This window comes from Phyllobates terribilis, unplaced genomic scaffold (genome assembly GCF_046119375.1).
Source record: "Phyllobates terribilis strain yellow unplaced genomic scaffold, ASM4611937v1 Scaffold_4__5_contigs__length_816908805, whole genome shotgun sequence".
Taxonomy (NCBI): domain Eukaryota; kingdom Metazoa; phylum Chordata; class Amphibia; order Anura; family Dendrobatidae; genus Phyllobates; species Phyllobates terribilis.
In genome coordinates this window covers 358,530,579-358,537,466 of record NW_027362764.1, presented here as the reverse complement: position 1 = coordinate 358,537,466, position 6,888 = coordinate 358,530,579, and the positions used below count along the sequence as shown (strand labels likewise).

At 45.5% G+C, this 6,888-nt stretch overlaps 1 pseudogene; it reads right to left on the bottom strand.

Annotated features, from left to right (window-relative positions):
* Positions 1-3,844: 3,844 nt before the first annotated feature.
* On the bottom strand, positions 3,845-4,015 carry LOC141266276 (U2 spliceosomal RNA; annotated as a pseudogene).
* Between the last annotated feature and the right edge of the window lie 2,873 nt (positions 4,016-6,888).

Below are 6,888 nucleotides of genomic sequence, written 5' to 3'. Positions count from 1 at the left end.
TGAAAATGTTCTGACGCACCCCCTGGGCCTTGGGACACCCGGAGCCGGACGCTTTTTGGTGGATGCTGGTGGTTGTAGTCTTCGTGGCGGCGACCCGGTTCCGTGGCTCAGGGCGGTCAAACCAGTGGCGGAACTATTTATGTGGTTTTGATGTTTAAATGTCCGACTACGCCACCCGTGGATTGCGGTCAGAGTGAACCGCCGCTGCAGGGCAGACCGCTGAGGCTGGTGTTGTGGGTGCAGCAGAGCGTAGCATAACTCCCCACGGGAGGAGTATAGCCTCAGGGCAGTGTATGCGGAGGATGGGGGTGATGGTGCAGGGCAGCAGCAGTAACGACACGGAGTCAGTGATGCAGTCCAGGGCCTTTACTCACAGTTCTTATTATCCAGACCACGTTTGCAGGTAACGGCTGCCCACGTCGTACTGTGCTCACCAGGTGAGGGGCTCAGACAACTCCCAGATAACTTTGGAGCGCTTCACAGGACCCCCTTTGTGTGTCCTTTGTCTGGCCTTTCTTACCAACTCTTCTGTCCGGCTGCCTCGGGCCTCCTCTTGGTAAACTTGGCGCCAGTTTCCCTGACCCTATGTGGTGCCTTCCTAGCGGGTGTAGCGAGGGGCTGCACCACATAAAATGTCAGAGCCTCCGGTTTCTAGCTGAGGGTCGTTTCCTGCCTCCACTAGTTTCGGGGACCGGTCTCCCCCTTTGGCCTGACCCCTCCACGCAGGTGGATTCGGGCGTGCGGTGGCGACTCGCCCGTCCACACCCCTGGGATCCCTTCATTCCTCGTTCCTGGAGCCTTCTCCGCTCCTCTTCCTTCCTTCTCCCTCTTCCAGGCCTGGGCCTCTGTTACTAGGCCCGCCTCCGGAGCAGAGCTCATGCAGAGCCCCTGCTCCCTGCCACTTCTGCTCAGACTTCTCTGCACTGAACTAAGATGGTGCCCACCTTTTATACTCCCTTCTCAATGCACCCAGGAACTGCTTCCTCCCTGCTCCTGCACTATAGGGTTCCCCTTCCTCAGTGTTCCCTCCCCCCACTCCAGCCAGGGACAGGGACTGTCATGCCCATCTCAGAGGCATATTGGTCGCCCTGCCCCACGGCAATGTGGTGTAATGCATGCAGGTGTCGGGTCCTGATCCACACTCCATCCTTACCTGAGAGTGAGATATCACACCTCTGGGTGAGGTGCAATACCTCTGTAGCAACCGAGCCCTCAGGGTGCTACAGTTCCATTTATCTTCAGCCTAGGTGACGTATTGTGATACAAGGCCGTGATTTTGGCTATAAAAGGGTCCCCTAGACCCCTACCCCAAGCTTTTTAAGAGAATCATATATGGCGTGCCAGGAGACTCTATGGAATGCTTTCTCAGCATCCAACGAGAGTATCTAATTACAAATTTTTAACTGCATCTAGCCCAGGAAATACTTTGTGCCTAGTAGCAGTGTCTGCTAGTCAGCGGATTATCCCGGCTGTTAAGCAAGCTACACCACCTGTGGTTTGGACACTTAATTTTTTCAAAGGAAATGCTTCGGGACCACGGGATACTCAGTGAAGAGCATCAGGATGCACCCCAAGGCATAGGGGCTGGGACTGGCAGTAGGATGCCTTGCGGTGGACAGCCGAGCTCGATCCTTATAAAAGCTTTTTAACTGCAGCAGCTTTAGTGGACGCTACTGGAGCTGGAATTACGCGGCTGCTGGCATGAGACTTGCCCTCCAATAGATCCTTGTAAATGGATTTAAAGTGTATTCATTCAAATTAGAGAGACAATTTAAATTAAAAAGCTTAGAGCTGCCTCCACCACAGGGGGGCTCGCTCGACCCACCAGCGTACAGGCACCAGTATTGGGAGAGGGGGGCTGGCCGTCAGGGTTCACCGCGGCTCTGGCACAAACCCGGCGACACGGAGGTGGCACGGGCAGGAGCGGACTGAACGTGTCGGCTTCTCACTTTTTGGATTTTAGAAGGGCATGACATGCCTATATTTGTGTCTCCCCCTCCTTTTACTCCTCCACCTCTTTTCTTTTCGCATGACTATATGTACTTGTCACTTTTCCATGTGTTAGTTGTGTCTTCTGAGCAGTTTGTCAGCTTTTGGACACCTTTGAAGGTGTTTTCTATGTGTTTCTATGTGTTTTTGTTTGCCTGCCATTGGTTTTAATGGTGTTCGAAGGTGTTCGACGAACAGTTCGACGAACAGTTCGGCGAACACACGGGTGTTTGACGAACCGAACCGAACTCGAACACTACGGGGGTGGCTCAACACTATTCATCTTTTCAAAAAGCTGCAAATTTTCTCATAGACAAAAGTCGCATCCTTCTCTTGCCTATAACCAGGAGACACCACAAACCTACAGTAATTGTGTCCTCATGAAAATAGTCATTGGGATTTTCCCCTCGATCATTCCTCCTACCTCCAGTATTCCTCCTGGACTCCATATTCTCTTCTTTCCTTCTTCCACAGATAACACAAGGAAAAAAATGAAGAAAACCACCTCCTAGGATCAAAAAACGTCTCTGGATTCTGACCTTCTCTCCGACCGTCCACCACTCCACAAAGAAAAGACCATCCACCAGTGAGAAAAGGGTATTCCCAGCTTTAGTCCACCACCACCAATAGCAGCAATTGGGTAAACACAAAAGGCCGAGAGCAGCAACCTCCACACAGGTCACCTTTAGCCCAATGACAGGATCCACTACAGATCGAGCCAAAAGGCAGAGAAGCGATAACCCGAATTGGTTTCGCACTACTGTAGCACCCTCGGATCATGAAAACTCCATTTGTGGAGATGGGCACCAGGACTCCCGTTAAGAAGACATGTTGTCAACCTCTAGTTCCCTTACATGCCTCCACTTTTCAGCTTGTTGCTGCTGCAATCCACGCTTTTTAGATCTGCATAACTCCAACTATTTTAACACCCTCACCCCCTGCTGTTTCCACGCGCCTCAACACCAGGGGGAGGGAGGAGAACCAATTAAGGAAAAAAAAACGAGCAGCTGTCTAGCATTAGCATGAGTGTAGCTGATTACTTACCTGCTGCTGCTGGTTGTTCAGCAGACTGAACATGGCTGCTGGTCGCAGCCAGATAAGGGTCAGAGCACATTGTGACATACGCAGTGTTCCATTGCCATACTCCATCTACTGCAGGCAGGACACCTGGCTGGCTGAACACCAATAGTAAGCTCACACAGACAGCCATAGGGAGCACTTTAAAAGAACGCCACAGACCAAACTTTTTTGGATAGTTTTTATAATCCGCAGGCATGAAATTAAAGAAGTCCATGCTCCACCAGAGGGAGACAACATTTCAGAAAAGACATTGTAGCAAGCAAAAAAGTAATTTTAAATGCAGGGTAATCAGTAACACCTATCTGTTGGCTCAGGTGAATTCAAATGGCTGCAGTTGATAACATGGGCATTTGCTCAATAGATGGTGAGTGTGCAGCAATATACCAAAAGGACAACTATATTGTGCAGCTTATCTCACCACCTGTAGTTAGGTAAAAACTCCAAAATCCTTGTCTAATCTGACTGTTTGTCCAAAGGGAACTAAAGAGGGGATAGCTAGATAGCATTGCATTAAAATACAATGCAATGCAATGCAATACAATACAATACATTACATTACATTGGTAGAAGCAATGCACATGTAGTAAATGTAACAGAGTTGCACAAGTTCAACCGAAACGAGTTTGTCATCTGGCTTCTGCAACTTTTAACGTGAAAAATCAAATGAGGGGAAAAAAAGCAAAGCCAAAAAATGCCCCCGAGAAACTGACAAACCAGCAAAATCAACAAAATGCATTGAATTGAATTCTTTCTGATTTTGGAAACTGCATTAGGAAGGGGGTGCACCAGTCCTGGAGGTACTGCAATACCAGGTCAATGCGTGGAGTGGACAGAGCAAGCTCTTTTTCCATCTCCCTGTTCTAAAAATCCATTTAATATATGGTCCCCAGATAGGGAACGTATCAGATATTAAACTGATAAGAACAGATTTTTTGTTTAAAACAATTCAGTTTAGTTTTTTAGCAAACAGTATGAATTTCTCCAAAATTTGCTACTTAAAACTTCTCATCATCATTGTTCTATTTATTTAGCAGTAGTATAAGACAAAATATAATCACAAGGGAACATCCTTTACATAACACAAATGCAGAAACTTCATGGAACCACAAAGAAAAAAATCACTGGTATTTGATAAGGTAATGCCACTTTTTACATTTACAAATACCTTCGGCATCTGTGCCACCACCGCCTCTGCTGTCCCTCTTATATATTAGGTATAGTTTTGAAAGAATAAGTCTAACACATTCATTCACTGATAAAGATTTCCTCTTGAAAAGTCCAAGGTTCCTTGCATCCCACAAACTCTCCATCACACTAGCCATTATCAGCCATAAAATTCTGTCTTTAGACCGACTACACACACCAATTCCAAACATCGCCACACGCCAATCCACAAAATTCACGCCTGCTAAACCTTTACACAATCCACCTACACACTTCCACACACTGTATTCATACTCACAATCCCACATAACATGTATCACAGTCTCACAACCACCACATTCCACTCTCGGACACACATCTGTTCTTATCAACTCTCTTTTCTTCTGCACTTCTCTCACAGGTAAAATATTATGTAAAGTCATCCATACCACATCCTTCTGTTTGTTTGACATCCCATACGTATCTAAATTCTTCCATGCATCTGAAGCCTCATTCCCTCTCAGCCCAACAATATTACACTCTACCTCATTCGCACTCATTCTTTTTACCACATTCTTGGTCATTCTAAAATCATTCATTCCCACACTCAATAAATCATGCTTTCTCACAAATTTCTCAATCACCTCATACCAAACAGGACACTTAAAGGCCACAGGCACACTCGCATCTCTCTTCCTCCAGCATAACCCATACAACATCCATCCAGCAGAATAATTAGCCATAAAAGCACCTTTATTGCCTTTACCCAGCAAAATAACCACAGTCTTAATATAATTAAGACCTAAAAATACTTCAATATTGGGAAAGGCCAGCCCTCCATGCTGACAAGCCTTAAAAAGGCTCTCCTGCTTCAACTTCTCCATCTTAATACACCATAGGAATGTGAAAACCAACTTCTCTATTCTCTTAATTTTCCTGTAAGGAGAAGGAAAAACAGTCGCCACATAAAGCAGGATAGGGAGAATCACTGCTTTGATAATTAATACATTACCACGCAGAGTCAATTCTCTCATTCGCCAAAAATTCAATTTACGTTCAACCCGCATACCACACTCTTCCCAACTTTCATTGCCTTTTAAGTCATCATTAACCCCTTAATAACATCTGACGTACTAATACGCGTCTGTGCCCTGGGACTTAAGAGCCAGACCCGTATTAGTACGTCATGGCGATCGCGCGCGCACACAGGCTGTGCGGGCGCGATCGCCGCCGGGTGTCAGCTGATTGTCACAGCTGACACCCGGTACTATGTGCAGGGAGCGGTCACGCACCGCTCCCAGCACATTAACCCCCGCGATGCTGCGATCGAAGTCGATCGAAGTCGATCGCGGCATTGCGGGGGCAAGGGGAGGTGATCGCCGATACTCACCTCCTCTTCCGGCTTCCAGCGCAGTCTGCAAAGGCTTCCCGGGTGTTGCCATGACGACCCGATGTCGTCATGACAACATCCGGGTCACCAGAGAGCAGGAAGATTGCTTGGACATGCGCAGTGCATCTCCAAGCAATCTTCACACTGTGCACTTCTGACAGCCTTCATGGCATAGGGATGGTGCTCCATTCCTGTGCCATGCAGGCGATCAGAAAAAAAAAAGTGAAAGTCCCAGAGTGGGACAAAGTAATAAAGTGTATAAACTGTGTGAAAGTGGAAAAAAAAAAAAAAAAAAAATGTGCAAAAATATTATAAAAAAATAAAAAAAATAATACACCAAAAATAAAAATATAATGTACCCATCAATAAATATTATTATAAAAAAAATAAAAAAAAAACAATAAAAGTACACATATTTGGTATCGCCGCGTCCGGAACAACCTGACCTATAAAACTGTCCCACTAGTTAACCCCTTCAGTGAACACGGTAAAAAAAAAAAAAAAAAAAACAAGCAAAAAACAATGCTTTATCACCATACCGCCAAACAAAAAGTGGAATAACACGCGATCAAAAAGACGCATATAAATAAAAATGATACCGCTGAAAACGTCATCTCGTCCCGCAAAAAACAAGCTGCCATATAGCTCCATCAGCCGAAAAATAAAAAAGTTATAGCTCTCAGAATAAAGCGATACTAAAAAATATTTTTTTCTATAAAATAGCTTTTATTGTGTATAAGCGCCAAAACATAGAAAAATTATACAAATGTGGTACCGCTGTAAACGTACTGACCCGAAGAGTAAAGCTGCCTCATCAATTTTACCACACGCGGAACAGAATAAAAAAAAAAAAAAAAAAACAATTCCTGAATTGTTGGTTTTTGTTTATTCTGCCTCCCAAAAATCGGAATAGAAAGCGATCAAAAAATGTCACGTGCCTGAAAATGGCACCAATAACAACGTCAAGTCATCCCGCAAAAAACGAGCCGTCACATGACTGTCTGCCAAAATTTGGAAAAATTATAGCTCTCAAAATATGGCGATGCAAAAACTAGATTTTACAAAAAATGCGTCTTTTAGTGTGTGACAGCTGTCAGTCATAAAAACCCCATATGATTCTGGCATTGCTGTAATCACACCGACCCGAAGAATAAAGTCGTCTAATCACTTATACCGCACAAGGAACGGCGTCAAAAATAAACTCTTGAGTTAGGATTGGGCTAGGGTTAGGGCTGGGTTTGGGGCTAGGGTTGTGCTGGGGCTAGGGTTGTGCTGGGGCTAGGGTT